The sequence below is a fragment of the Heliangelus exortis genome, chromosome 1 (assembly GCF_036169615.1).
Source record: "Heliangelus exortis chromosome 1, bHelExo1.hap1, whole genome shotgun sequence".
In the NCBI taxonomy this organism is placed as follows: domain Eukaryota; kingdom Metazoa; phylum Chordata; class Aves; order Apodiformes; family Trochilidae; genus Heliangelus; species Heliangelus exortis.
The window spans coordinates 98294950-98311117 of record NC_092422.1 but is presented as its reverse complement, the minus strand read 5'-3'; the positions used below and the strand labels follow the sequence as shown (position 1 = coordinate 98311117).

The following is a 16168-nucleotide window of genomic DNA, read 5'->3' as shown; positions in this document are numbered from 1 at the left end:
AGAAGCAGTTTCCTATGTCTGTCTTGTTCTCCAGTCAGTGCAGAGCATTTCACTGTTTAAAAAAAATGCATTCATGACTCTGCTAAGAGAAAGCATAATAAAACCCTAACTATCAATAGATGCAAAAATATTCATTTAACAGCAGTTGCATAATGCTCATTAAGTTTGACATTTTCCTTTGAGTAGCATATGGAAACTGTAGAGTACTGAAAGAGTTAATGTGTTTAGAATTCAGTTTCCATCATACTTGGGTGACTATCTCTTTAAATAATTTAAATCCTCCCCATCAACTACAAAGCTGTTTTGAAGCCATTTAGCTTTGTTCTTTACATGTGTTCTAATTAAGAAATGACCTTGTCATCACACACACCAGAAATCCTGGATTATTTCCTGCAGCAAAAATTTACGAAGCCAAAAAAAAAAAAAAAAAAAAAAAAAAGGAAAAAAAAAAAAAAAAAAGAAAAAAGACAAAAAGAAAAAAAATACACTTATTCCTTCTGTGAGGAACTGAGGAAGTTGTTGGTTGGCTGAATGCTGAAGCAGTTCCACCGCATAATTTTTTTTCTGGTGTGTTGTTGAATGTCACAGGGCGGGTTAGTGTGACCTTGAGCTGCATCAGCAGCACAGCAAGGGTCGAGATGCCTGCAGGCGCCCTTGTACTGGATTTGCAAGACAAAAACCTTCAAACTGGCTGAAGGACATCTTAAATCTCTTCAAAGGTTTTCCGAACTAATCTGGGCTGCTCTTAGCCGGATCTGTGCCAGTGTGAGAGGCAAAATTAAAAACAAGGTCTTTGACAGGATGTTGTCTCCTCTTAACCCTTCTCATGCAGGAGGCTGAGCATCACAGGCGAGCTGAAGGGACACTGTAAAAAGCCACAGAGAGGAGCCGGCTTCAACCAGCAGCATTCTTTCATAACCCAATTATGTAAGCAACCATTTACTCAGAATGGTGCTGTTATTAATACCAAACGTTCAGCCGGCTCTTCACCACACACCCAAGCCCATCCCTCTCCTCCCCTCAACTTAAAAGCCATCCTTTTTCCAACTGGTGTTAGCAGGGGCACCCCAGGGACATCCCCGGGCTGGGCAGGCTGCCTCTCAGCCTGCAGGACCTCCGGAGAGGGATGCTGGGTGCCTCACAGCCCCAGCCCCTCCGTAAGAACTGTGGGTGAAGATGGGTTTTCTGACTGAAAGTGGCAGCACCTACCACGGTGTGTCTTGTGTTTTGGTGAGGCAGATGGGAGGAGGAGGGTCAGGGACATGCAGAGGCTTGCTTTGGCCAGCATCATAGGCGTTTTATGGGAAGAAATTCAGAAGAATCCACTCTTAATCTTAACCTCTTACTTCCTTCTCAGTCATCCTGAGCCATGAAGGAAGTAGAGGAGAGGATATGAATACACAACAGGCCTACCAAGAGTCTGAGAGCATGACTGTGAGCAGTGGAGAAGCAAAAGTAAATAAATTAATGGCTCATCCTGACCGCTCAGATCTGACAAGTCACACAGGGGCTTTCTGAAAACTTGAGTCAGTGCACAGAGATAACCTCTAGGAAAGGCCCTAGGAACACATGGTCACTCGATGAAACCACAAGTTTACCCAACGGATGTGGCAGTGTTATTAGAATGTGACTATCAACACATCAAAGGGATGGAAGTTTTTCTCAGAAGCCAATTGTTTTCTCCCAAGTAGGAACAGCCTTCTATATGGTTAGTTAGAAAGTAATATGGATACGCCCGTCTGAAGGCAGAGAAAAAACATCCCCACTACCTCCTCCTCTGTTTTGGCGATGGTGTTATCCATCAGATTAAAATACCAAATTTCTGCAGGAAGAAATAAGTGCAAACGGGTTATAACAACATCAGCATAACAGAAAGGAGACAGCGTCTCACTTCAGAACCATCTTTTACTATTTCTAGGATATCTGCCAGGCAAAACCTTGACAAGATGCACAAGAAGCAGCTTCTACCAGCAGAGGGTGTTGTGATTCTTCCTGGTTGAGTACCGAGGGCTTCAGCTAGTCTGGGTTTGTACAGTGATTTTTTAAGTACTGAAGTCTACCAGACAGGAACAAAACACGTTCAAATTTACCAAAGGAGGACACAGCTTTGGCAGTTATGCCACAACTGCTATAGCACTGCCCTCCACCTGGCACTAAAATAGATTGACTCCATCACTCCTAAGAACCAGCAGGTCTTCTCACAAAATACCTTCCTTGTTAGAAGGCTTTGACAATTTTAAGTGTTTTCAGCCATAACAGTGATAGTGCCTTCTCTATCAGCAGATGAGGAAATCACACCATATGGACACTTTTCCAAAGATCTACCAAGGTTTCCAAGGCATTTGTTATGCTTAGACAGAGGGCCACAGCATTCCCCCAGTGCCTAGACGTCAGAACAACCCCTGTGATTCCTCAGCAGTCTCAAGGATTGCTCTGCCAAGCGACCAGCTGTAGGGAAGCAGGAGGCTGGAAGTGGGCACAACCCCACCAGCCTTCTCCACTACTTTAGCAGGTCCACACATGTGGATCATGGATCTTTCTGAGCAAATGTGTCTTTCTTGTAGCCTTGAATGACAGGGTGTCATACGGCCAGCCAATGGTGGCTTAGAAACAAAACACCAAAAAACCCCACATGACAAAACCAACAAATATTTGGTCACTTTTTTGGTGACCAAATCAATATTGCAGAATTATTGCTGCATTGGGTCCTGCACAGTATTTCCTACAAAACTTTCCAGTTTATCCCAGAGTTACCAGGTAAAGGGATTATGAGAGACCAGTCCACATCCATGTGAGCCCAGCAGAAAACAGGAAGAAGTATTTTTATACTTTCACAGCTGACTACGCAACATCCCTGGTTTCCCAAGTTTCTCAAAATGTAACAAGACAAAAACATACTGTGGGTTTTCCAAGCATCAAGTGTTGTGAAAACACCAAAACAAAAGCAAAGAACTCTTGTTGCAATGTTCCAGCTGAGCAGGGCGATTTAAAGACGCAACAAAAGCTTTCAAGCCAGGTAGCAGTTGCTGCCAAGTATGGGACACATCGTGTGGCGCTGCCAAAAGCAGAAGCCAAAACCCAAAAACACAAATTAGCAGCTTTCTTCCAGGGCCACAACAGCCCAGCAAAAACTATCCAAGCCAGGCTGTCCTAAGAACATCAGACAGAAGCAGCAAATGTATGTGGTAACCCAGTATCTAGCCACGATTCAAACCCAATAGCGTGTCCATACACCCAAACCCACGGGTGACGCTGGGTCACACGCACTGTGACACTGTAACATCTCTGAAGTCAGTCAGTCCTTCATTCCTGACCATCTGATAAAAATGGTCTTTGTGGCTACAATTTCTCCTGGCTGGCAAGTGCACAGCAGCAGGTTGTTCTCTATGTACTTGGCTCCCCACACAGGCTTGGTCACACAAGCACATCCAAGGTCTATAATGGATGGGATGACCATTTTACAACCCATCCAAGTACAGGATGTCCATGCAAGCTTAATCCTGACACTTTCTAACTGCTGATTCTGACTATACAAATTATAATATTCTTTAAGCGTAAGGCACTTGTTTCATATGCAATATACCTCTGCACAGAAAAAAACCAACCAAACAAAAAAAAGAATTAGCAGATTTCAATATAATGTATTCTCTTCCCACCCAGACCCCATTACTAAATAAAACCATACCTTCTAAAGCAAAGATGCTGTTGACAAAAACACTGTATTAGGAACAAACACAAATGCTCCCATTGGTACCAGTATTAGCAAGGAACAGCTGAAAAATTGTCCTGAGATCATGTCATGCAGTGATGCTGACCTAACTTCCCAGCACCATCCAAAGCAGCCCTTGGTGTAGCACCAAATGTGAGAATGATAATTAAAAAAACAGCAGTGACAATTTTTTAAGTACAAGTTAGGTAAGGGGGGGGGGGGGGGGGGGGGAGAGAGAGCTGCTAATGTTAAGTAACCTGACTAAAGAGAAAATCTGATAAATTGCTCTTTGCAATGCTAATATACTAATATATTAGGAGGTCTAATTTAGTAAAAATAAGCGTGTTTTTATGAAGAAGGATAGCAAGCTAAGTACTGAAACAACAGATAAAACATTATAACCATTCTATGATTTACCTGTGCTAAAGAAAAACATCTGAAAAATCAAAATTAACACTATTAAAAAATGTTCAGTACAAATGCTTAATTTCTACCCGTTCAAACTTAAGTGATAGAAACTAGATATAGAGAAGCAAAGGTGGAGAAGCCCTATTATTAGCATATTGGTTTCAAGTATATTTTATATATACTAGTACTCTTATACTAGTATTCAATACACCACAGTAGTGCATAAGAAATTAACAGTATAACTACTGTCTAAGAGTAACAGTTAAGCACAAAGAAATACTGAATAATAAAAATTAAAGTGATAAAATACAGTAATTCTTTCCATATCAACAGAGGGGACAAAAAAAAAGTCTTAACAGATTATCAGCATTGATACAGTTACAAAGGAAATAATCTTTTTCTACTGCTATCTCAATTAACACCCAGGTATCTTCCACACCTTGCTAGAAAACCAGATGTTTAAGTTCAGCCTCCCAACAACTCTCAAGTACTCACAGCAATATTCTTTTGCAAATGTTTTGCCAAAAGCAGTAACCTCCAAACCTAGTGAACCTCCCCATAAAGCTCATCTCAAACAATGAGGCTGCCTACTAGTCTGGACACAACTACTCATTTTGGGGGCTTCATTTCCTGCTTCAGACATCTCAAGATACCCATCTAAGGACATTAGCAACACTTCATATTATATCCACTCATGAACATGGTTTATTCTAGCACTTAACTTGTGTCCTTACCAGGAACTATGTAAGCATTCACAGAAGAATAAATACCATACCCATGTTTAAGACTGTGTTTTGCTGAATCAGGGCCCAGAACCTTAATGCAGGTTTTTCTCATTGCTGTGCCAGTTTATTTTATTCAGTACAAAGCAACCAACAACCTTTGGAGTTCTTCTGCTCAAGGTCATTTTTAACATTCACAAGCACAGCTTTTTGGCTCTCTGCAGAGCAGAGATTTTTTTTAAAGTGCATTTCAGAGCAAAGTGATGTCTGGAAACATCTTCAAATGATGAAAAACATCCTTTAAAGTTGCCTTAATCAGTTGCCTGTTGTTAATTCTATTTGGCTACCTTTATTATTGTAGGATCTAACTTCCTCTTCAATCTCGGAAACCACCCATATCTGGAAGGCATAAACACGACGTAAAAATCAGTTTCAACTCCTGCAACCTCAAAGTCCAAGCTACACCTCCCACTCATATCCTTTGAAGGCATCCAGGATAGAATCAAGTCCTTGAGCTCCTTCCCCTGTCTGCTCTGCCAGACACAACTTTTTCTACATTTACACTTAAAAGGGGGATGAGGCAGGAAGCTACCCACATTCAACAATAATTTGCAATATTAGAAAAAAAAAATCCACATGGCTGTTAATATTATGTCTTATAAAGATAAAGATTACTTATTCCCCAGTCCTTCTCTTTCATCACTGCAACCAACCTCCTCAGGTTTCTGTATCATTTCTTCCAAAAGCACTTATTTTATACTTTTGATTGTGCTGTATTAACTATTGTCAGCACCTGATTCCTAAGGAAATATGACAAACCTGGGGAAAAAAACATCACTTCCGGGGGTTTTTGTTGGATTTCTTTTGTTTGTTTGCAGTTTTTGTTTTTGTTTGTTTTGTTTTACTGTTTTTTTTTAAACACATATATTGATCTTTGTATCATCACCAAAACATACATTGCCAGTATTCACCTTCAAATACTCTTTTGAATATGCTTCTATTATCTTTGGAAATCTCAGATATCATTACAAAGCAAGAAACAGCATACTGATTACAGAAAATATACTTAGTTATGGGAAGTGAAAAACTAGAAGTGCCTGGCAGGCAACCATCTTTTCTTTACATGCACTTTATTTCTACATGTGTGCATCTGCTTTAGACATGCATACTTTATCCTGGTACCCCAGGCCATTTTGAGAAGAGAGTAAGAAGCTGAAAACCTGATAAATCCAACAGAAGAGTGAATTAGCTTGTAGGATTCCACCAACAACCACAGTTTTGATACTGTTGCCACACGGCAACATCAAAATAGCAGAAGCCCACAGCAGCCAGCAGTGATTTCTGGTTATTGAGCGTATTTGGGTATCTTAGTGCCAACTGCATTTCCTTCCCCCAAGGAAGCAATTGGGATTTGTTCTATTTCTAGTCAAAACAAGTGCCTTAAACTTAGGTATGGTCTGAGTATTCAGAACCAGTAATCTTCTTAAGATTTTAAATAGGAATAAGAATAAAAATAAAAACAAAAAAAGGAAAGAACATTCTTAGGCAATTATCTTAAACTATTTTCTTTCCTTTCTGTGAAACAAAAAGAAACCAAGCCTCTCATTTATCTTGTAGTAAGCACATTGCCTCTATAAAATGACCACACAACAGCTCCATATTTGTAATCATTGTTTCATCTACATATCTTGCCAAACTACTGGATTAGAAAACTATGAAGCACACTCAAGTTTTTCTGGTGTTTTACAGAAGACACATTAAGCTTGTATATATTGGACACCACAAAATGAACTTCAGTTGCTTGGTATAAAATGGCCCATTCAAGTTTGTCTAATTCTTAATATTTGTTAGTAGCCCAAGTATCCCAGCCACCACCCTAAGGCTGACTGATTTAAAAAATCTGAAACACAACGCTTTCACAAATTTTTCAAGTGCATCTAAAGATTTCAAAACATTTACAAGACCTCTGTAATTTTTCTATTATTTTCACTTATGGTTAGCTAACAATATGTCTGTATGCCAAACACTGACATAAACCACATTTTCCAAGAGGCATGGATCTACATAAAAACAGATACGCTAAATTAAAACATCATGAGAACAATTATTTTCAATCAAAAGCAAAATGCAACTTAACCATAGTTTTTTTCAGCTTTCCAATCTTTCGTTAACATCTTAACAATAGTCTGAGCAATTAGAAAAGTACATCAAAACCATGACCATGAAAACCATGACTATTCTATTATTTCATCTTCACTGCTGTACAAGTAAACTGCTATTGAGCAATCACGAGTAAGCAGAACATGCAACACTGGGAAAAAGCAAACTGAGTACTAATTTCAGAAATAAGGAGGTAGAATAGTCCAGTTACTGCTCTGAATGTAACTTCCATCCTTTATAAAATATTTGTGCATGTAAACATCAGATGTCATCCTACAGGTTGTTTTAGCTTTAGTGGTTAATGGATCAGCCATATTAGAGAGAGAATTGACACAAAACTCTAAACGTTTCCTCCTTGCAATATTTTGCCCATTATTTAACAAGCATCAAACAAAGCACCAAAGAACTGAAAATAAAAGAGAACACATTTGCTCATGAAAGCAAAATTAAGAGTACCCTCCTAAAAGCCTAAGACAACCAACACATCTAACAACCATACAGAGTGAGCCCACACAAATGGCTCCACGTTGTGGAATCCCAACAGTACCCAAAAGGATCTCCCATGTTCATGAAGCAGCCTTCTCCTGCAATCTATCACATTCACCTTTGGAATACAAAGAACAGATGAGAAAGGCCTGTGGGAAGAACCTCATGGAAAATTTTCTTCCTTTAATTCTCTTCCAATGTATGAGGTTTTCCACAGCAGGAGCAATTTGGTTCTGGAATATTCATTCTCACTACCACCTGACATCAAGGTTCATTTCTCAGTGAAAGAGTCTCCAAAGGATAATAAAAAAGCCTGAACACTTGCAAGAAGCATGTAATAATGCAGAGAAGAACTACAGATTACTCCTGCCTTTAGCAATGGGAATAAATAGATAATAATGGAAAAAAATCCCTAAGATCTTCCAAAAGCCTTCTACTTAAGAAAAGAAAAAGAACCTGGTCTTTAAACATGACAGCCATCAACATTTGATGTATCTGTCTTTTAAGGTAAGCTGGGTCAGAAATTACTATAATTTTTTTTTCCCTCCCCTCTCTTTTGTAGTCCAAACCAGAATGCCCAAACTGCATCTTACCAGCCAGATCCACCCTAACAATTTATCTGGTGAGCTGCCCATTCCTTGCTGTCCTCCCCAAAGGTTAATTAGATATGGGAAGAAAGCAGGCAAGGGCTAGAAGAATTACCTTCACATCTGATTTCCCACTGCTGTGCTTTATAAGAACCTGCAGCCTCCATTTTATCAACAACAACAAAAAAACCAACTGGGCACAGATTATCATGCAGTAATGATGGTGTTCACATAAATGTCACACAGAGCCAAATTCACATGTGTTAACAGGCATGCATCTGTCAGTATGACTGAGCATTACCCATGTTTCAGCTACAACATGTAAATGCTCCATCCAGTGCAGTTATCCATCTGCCTACAAACACTTTAGTCCAGAACCTCTGTAACAAATATTGCTCCTGAAGAGGTTGGATACTAGTTCTCCAAATCAACAGGCTTCACACCAATTTAAGCAACAAATGCCTTAAATTTGGGTGTGTATCTTCCTTTCAAAACAGGTACAGTTCACGGAGGCTCTCAGTGCTCACTAAGTAACATTTAACTCTAAGTTGAGAGTGACTGCTAGCTGCCACTACAACTCCATCAGGGCCTGCATACTAATGCTCTTGGACTGCTGCCATATTATCCATATATGTTTTATTATAGCTCATCTCCTTAATGTGCAAGACATTTATCTTTGATTCTTTCAAATTGAGAAAGAAAAAAAACCTGATACTGTAGAACAGTTTTTAGCACAGTTCAGACCATTTAAACTGGGTCACTGCAAGCTCTTCAAGCAGATGTTTCTTTGTCATCAGCCATGAGTTATTTTTTGCCTTATTAACAAACTTCTCTGAAATGTAAGGCTAGAAATTCTAATAAGTATCAGGTAAGCTTCTAGCCAGTTTTTCCATTTATCAGCAGGAGGTTTCAAAATCAAATACAGAGAAAAATAATTCTGCCTACTGAATCACCCTCTCTATTTTATGGAACCTTACAAGAAACATGGATCAGTTAGTGCAAAGACAAGCGACTGACTGTGAGGAGGAAAAAAATGTAATCACATGAATCAATATTCTGGCTTCAACACTGGTCAGTCATGGTGTGGGGGGACAACATGGCTGGATGACAGGACCAACACAAATGTTTCAGCATTACATCTATGAATTGAAGAGCAGATTAATGACCATGACTTATGGGGGGGTATAAAAATATTAAGATTTTAGGTAGACAATGAAATGAAGAAATACAAGTAAGTAAAAGCATCGTTTAAAAAAAAATGAAAAAAGAAAAAAAGAAAAAAGCAACCAAAATATATTTAAACGTATATTTAAATGAACTTAACTCAAAAATTTAACCCACATGGAAACAGGATTTACTAAACTTTCACACTTGTAAACAACATGTAGAAAATTTTTTAATCTACTCATCAAGAAAACAACTATTGCTCAGCTGTATGCTTTATTAAATTTATTTCCTGTTTCACTTTCAATATAAGCAACTTCTAAAGTCTTACTTTCTTACAGTCACTAACATGACACATAATGTCACACGATGTCATTCACCAACAAGGAAACACTTGGTCATGTTTTCTTCCATACTCGGCTAAGCTCCTCTACCAAAGTAGTTAGGGATTCAGTTTCAAAGTAGCAGTCTGTATGGGTTCACTAAAAGCACAGCACAAATCTTGACATGTATTTGAACTCTGATTTCTGGGTCTACTGCTGTATGGTAGAAGTGGGTGAGCTCATTTCCTCTATCAGCTGCACAAAGCACTTACACTCCTACCCTATTCTCCAGTCCTGCTGGCTCCCCCTAAGCTGTTGCTGACAGCAAGTATCTTCGACAAAACGTTTCTATGATCTTTTTGAAAACAATTAAAAAGTTCTAACAAGTAAGGTTTACAACCTGCTGAACTTGACTATGTTCCCAAAAATGACTCTTCCCCTTTAGTCAGATGTAACACTGTATTACTGTGCATGTAAACAAAAACTGTGAATAGGCAGCGCTCTCCTGCACACTCAAAACATGAATAATTTAATTAAAATGTTCTTGGCAACGCAGAGCTTGATGTATATATGATGGCTTTATACAGAGAAAGAGGCAGCAGTTTTTTTTAATTCTAATAGGGATGCTCTTTGGCAAAAGCCCTCCAGTTCTCCTGTATAATTCTGTGAAAGAGCTGGGTAACACCAGAGGCTAAACACTGCTGCTCCCCTGAGAAGGAAAGGGGTTATTCCCTGGAGCAGGAAGCTATGTGGAAAGATGAAGCTACTTCCTGTAGAGCCAGGCAGCTAAGAGGCAAAACCTGAGCTCTTCTGGTCCACACTTCAGAGCAGCCATCAGCACAGCCAAGCACTCAGGTTACTCTCTACTCTCCTAACAGCCAAAGAGAAGAGCAGTAAACAAACAGCAGAGTTCCAGTTTCACAGGGCTTACATAATTGCAAATCCTCCAATGAAACTCAGATTTTGCCATGCTAAACTTGGCTTTTCATCACTGATCTTTTTCTTTTCTTTAAAAGAAAAGTTTCTGTAAAAACTTATTCTGGGAGATGACAAGTGAGGAAATACATTTTATATAATCCAGGCAAACAACATAAAAATTGTCAGTTCCATTTTTGATCTAAAGAAGGATACAGATGTCAACAAAAGACAACAAACTTCACCTTTAACCTCTTCATTACAACCTGAGACATTCATAATGAAGAGGTTAAAGGATCTTCTGCAGTGATTTAAGACATTTTCAAAGTTACATAAACAAACTGACTGAAAATCAAAATAATCACATAGGTCCTGCTCAAGTATTTAATATCAAGGGTACTGGAACAAACGACTAGAGGTGGTGACTGAACCAGAAAGTTTAAATGAGTTCAAGGAAGACCAAAATTAGTTTCCAAGTTAGCAATGGAGCAGCAGCTTCAAAAACAGTCACTTTGCTTTTTGTTAATTTGATTAAAACATTACAACAATTAATCTCAAAAAAGAAAATCTGACACCATACCAACCAGGCAGCATTCATGCATAGATTGGACCAGCCTTCCCTCCCCCCCCCCCCCCCCCCCCCAAAAAAAAAAAAAAAAAAAAAAAAAAAAAAAAAAAAAAAAATCACATTTTACGGGGACTCAGGCCACCCCAGACCTCAGATATACCTGAAAGGTATCCTGAAAAGCATGCTCCTTGGTACTACAGCTGCCCCAAGCCAAAACCTGCACACCCAGTCAGGTCTGTTGTCCTTCTCGCCTCATTTTCCTCCCTCCCTTCCCCCCGTTACACAAGGGGAATCATTACGCAGTCCAAGGCTGTGAGACTCTTTGCTTTCATCTGTGCCTGCAAGATGACCTGAATACAGACCTCGGGGGCTATGTTGAGCCTGGGCACTGTCAAAAATTTGTCCTGAACTCTCGAAAAATTGGATGCTGCTTCTATTATTTTCAAGACCCAATTCAAGAGTAGAAGTTTGAATATGCCTTGAAAGAAATGCAGAAAATATAAAAGGGAAGTAGACAGTTTTGTTGGGCCAAGTAACAAAAAAAAAACCCACCAAAACAAAACCCACAAACCAACCAAAAACCCCCAAATTTAAGAGAGTAAGATTCAAAAAATAAGAAAACAAAGAAAAAAAACCCACACAGAATGCATATAATCCCAAACAAACAAATAAAATAAAGCAATAACAAAATGAAAAGCAGGGAGATTAAGAACTAAAAACGTAAATCAGATTTAATCCAAATACTTTTAGTCAGCCATGTTGCAACACAACTGTTGAATTATTTCCTACATTTCAACCAGCACGCACACACTCACCCAAACAGCTGTATCTTAATCCACAACAGTTTGGTTCTGCTATTCAGTTCTGGTTTATGTCCTTGTCTTCTCCAGCATTGAGAGATTTTTATTAGGGGCTGGTCATATGGCATGGCTCATCACCCTGTGCAACTTTTTGGGCAAACAAGAGCCACCTCCTCCTTTTTGGACCTCTCCAATCTCCTCAGTGGCAGCATCCTCAAACACTTCCAAGTCAGTGCCAAGGGTCACTCATAGCTCCAGTAAAAGAGCAATTCCTCAGTGGCTGAAGGTCAGAACACAGACATGAGGATGGGGAGAACACATGGGGGGGCTGGCAGGAAAGCAGAAAAAACTTAGGGGAAGAATAAGAGGGGGGGGGAATGGTGTTTCCTAATATGAAGTGCCAATTAGAAAAGGAGAACTTTAGACCTTAAAACAGAAATGTAGGCTTTAAAATACATTAGGTGAAAAATCAGCCTGTCTAGGTAATTAGCTAACTTTACTGGGTATGAAGCCAGCTTGCTAGTATTGCCTGAGCTTTCTCCGCCCTCACCCTTCCCCCAATCACAGCTTCATTGTGAAAGAATTTAATTATTATTTTCATTACCAGATGCATACATTATAAAATGAGTCTGCACGAAGACAATGAGCCCTTTAAGAAAACAGGTTTAATAATAAGAATGATCTGATTCTGTTTTTTCTATTTTTATAATAAAAATTAAGACATTCAACAGGGTTACATTTTAAAACTTAACTTTAAAATAATTCAAAAGCCTTAACACTAAATTTGACACCTCCTCTCCTTTTCTTAAGAAAGGATTAGTCCAGTGTCTTGAATTCTAATACATTTAATATCAAAAAAAAAAAAAAAAAAAAAACACCAAACAGGTTTTTATTAACTTTTTGATTAAAAAATTTCCTGAAAACTTCAGCTTGAACACATTTCAAAATAACAGAATATTGAAGATTTAATTGTTTTAAGGGAAAAAACAGTTCCAGGGACATTAATTATACTGCATGCTTCAACAAAGAACATTGCAGCCACCATATAATATGCTGGTATTCTAAAGAAACCAAAGGAAAAATTCAGAGGAAAAAAATACATGGAGTTTGCAAGTAAAGAAAAGATACTTGTATATATTTAAGAGTTCTGCAGTGTAAACAAAAATCTCAAAGCCCTGAAATAATAAAAGCAGATTTGCATGGATATGATAAAAGCAAGCGAAAGAATCTGCATATTACTTGTAGTTCAAGCAAAAGATTAAAATTACTGACTTTTAGTAGTAACAAAACATGAGTTCTTTGTCTTTATGGGACCATAGTTAATAATAGAGCGCAACACTCCAGTTTCACCCTGAAACCAGCTTCAATAAATTATTTACTTTTCATGGCCTACCAAACACATGTTAGGTGATTTACAGGTAAGCATCAAGCCTGTCACCAGAACCTTCACTCTGCTCTCTGGTAACAAGGTCCCAGTGGAGCTCACCCTCTGACCACTTGTCACATCCAGGCACGCTCACCTGTAAATCCATCACCCCTAGAGAGGGGGGCAACTCACTGGGCTACTGCTCTGAGGGCTCTGAAGGGGCTTCCTGCTCCAGAGAGAGGTGAACCATACATATCCCAGCTTCTTGAGACTGATGCTGCAGGGCTTAACCTACAGCTCAGTCCACAGCTGATGTCCATACACACTGACACAAGGGGAGCAGTCACAAGGGGTTTGCTTCTGCTGCCTGTGAGAAGGCGGCACAGGGGCGATGCCCTTCAGCAGGAATTGTTATCCCTACCTGAGCAGATCTCTGGAGGCCCTGGAAAGCCAACTTCCATTTTGAAAAGGTGTTGAGTCTTAACTCGACTAGGACGGAGGGCATGTGGCACCTAGCCACAAGCCATAATAACAGAGCATCCTTGTCTTTCCATACTCAGATGTGGGTGCCAAGCCAGAATTCACTTGACCAAATAAAGATGTTTACAGTCTAGGTGCCTGTATCTGAACAGGTCGTGTTAGTCTCACATTACAGCCCATGGGAAGAACTAGGCTCTTCTACTGAGCTCATCCTATAGCACACATCTAAAGGAGGTCAAATGAACCACACCTCAGAAGTGTGTGTTCTTCCCTACAGGGTTCCTGTTTCTCTTTGCTGAGCATATATTGGGTCTTCACCCCCACCATCCACTCAAGAGGTAGGCAATGATAACACAGGTGACAAATTCTAAACTATGTCCTAGCACCATCTTAATCCCCTCCAAATGGAGAATCAGCAACAAAACACTGATCATTTATGTTCTCAGTTTCCTACTCCGTACAATGGATGCCTGCTAGTGGGCAAAGCCAGTCTGTCACATAACTGCTTTTACTTGCATTACATCAATTAGCATGTTTATTAAAACATATTTTGGTTTGGCAGCTAGCACATATTCCTTCAGTACTTCTCCCCCTCAGATGTTGCAAGAATTGCCTCACTCCAGGTAGTAATTCTTCTCATTAGCATAGAAACATCCTCATTTCATTAGCACTCTTCAAAATATACTTATCAAAAGATCTTTCCTTTTAAGTGTGACCTATATATTTTATTCTAGTTTATTTCCTTTGTTTTCCATTTCTTAGTCTTTTTTCTGTTGTTGTACACTCTCCAAAATCTGCTGAAACCAGTGAATCTTCATCTGACTTTGAATCAAGCCATGTGATCGCATTTATCATCTCCTTTCTCTTATTTTTCCATATAGAGTCCTCATTTTTATGGAATAGTCAAGAACTAAAGTGATCCATATTCTCAAGTTCAATGCCACTTCTGTTTTATTTCCTAACCAAGCAAGTAATCCCTTCAATTCCTTTCCTTTCTTCTCCTAAACCATGTTCCCAAAGCTTTCCAGAAGCCAGACTTACTGAAAAAGGGTTAGCACATGGTGGTGCTTATATTTTATAATCCTGTCCAAAGCAGACACAGAAGCTGAACTCTCTCAGCTTGTAGGACCAAGCAGTCTCTCACCTGAGGAAAAAAAAAAAAAAAAAAAAAAAAAAAGAGCCACAATGTGGTCTGGCTACTCAAACTGAAGGTTAGGGCTTTACATCAAATTTATCTCCCCTCTTACTCCCTCGTATCCTTCTATAACTGTAGTCATCTTGGTTGGCTATTGGGCATTTGCCAATAAATGCTCAGACATCTCACAGTAGTTGTAAGGGAAGAGTCTTTCTAAGCCAAAAGTATGACTGTATTTATATTCCAACTGTTCACTCCAGCTTTGGTGTGCAGTTGTCATGCAGCACTGCAGACAAAACTCTTCCTTCTCAAAATTATTTTTGCACCTGAACGTTTTTCTTCACTGAACTGACCAACCTCATCAGAAATGGCATGGCTAGGGAAAAAAAGCATCAAACACCTTCTATGGAGTAAAAGCAGGCCCTATTACAGTCTATTCAGCTGTGAGGCTTGGGGAGGGTACTTTAAAGTTAAAGACCTTGGCGAGGGTTTTAATGGTTTGTCAGATCTCCTTTCCCAGCAGGAAGGAAGCTTTGTGTGCCTGGCAGCAAACTGCAGTCTTCCACAAAGCTGAAAGAAAACAGCACTTATGTAAATTTAACTTGCCATACTTTCAAACTGGTCTGTGTGAGGAAATGTCTTTTGCTTTCATTTCATGCAAAACGTTCAATTAAATTTTCTCAGGAAAAATGGTCTTATATGTATATAAAAGGCACGTATATCATTTTTTTCTTTATATTATATTTTACTTGTCTTTTCATATGGCTGAAGTGGAAAATCTTAGTGTAGTGATTATAAACCCACACCAACCTGGCAAAGGAGAACAGGAGAAGCACTGAACAGTTCCTCCATCTCCATAGGCAAAGAAATAAGATAGGCCTGGCACTGAGCCCACTCAGCAAACTGACTCCACCAGACCAGGTCGGGAGCACATTCCACAGTCAAAAGTCCTTCTTGCAGAACTTCCTGCCAATGGCCACTTGACATTAAAAACTAGGATGATCTAGGTCAAGTATCCCAGTTGACATTAATTGCTATGTTGAATCAAAAAAGCAGGCAGCCTCTCAGCTGGAGCTCAAGTCATGTTAGGCTTAAATAAAGCAGTCAAGGCCAAAACCTTGAACTGCACCCAGAAGTCAAAAAGAAGCCAACGCAGCTGTTGAAGAACTGCCTGAGCATGTTCTTGCCACCCCATGCCCTCCCCTCAGCCAAGCAGCTGCCTCCTTCTCAAACTGGAGCTTCATAGCACCCACGAAGCGCAGCCTGAAGAAAAGGTTAGCGTGCAGCCTCAGGTGGAGGTCACAGTGTCCCAGACTGCCACCACGACATGGAACCCCCCCTCAGT

The 16168-nt window shown here is 39.6% G+C and overlaps 1 protein-coding gene across 21 annotated transcripts in view; it reads right to left on the bottom strand.

Moving 5' to 3' along the window:
• Positions 1–16168, bottom strand: part of NRIP1 (nuclear receptor interacting protein 1) — a 101012-nt gene that overhangs the window by 35890 nt on the left and 48954 nt on the right. For 3 of the 21 annotated variants that reach the window (XM_071755551.1, XM_071755604.1, XM_071755615.1), the window contains one exon: positions 14730–14832. The exons of the other annotated variants lie outside the window; for them this stretch is intronic. The gene's annotated coding sequence lies outside the window, so the exon portion shown is untranslated. The remainder of the gene's footprint in view (positions 1–14729; positions 14833–16168) is intronic. 21 annotated transcript variants of the gene reach the window in all.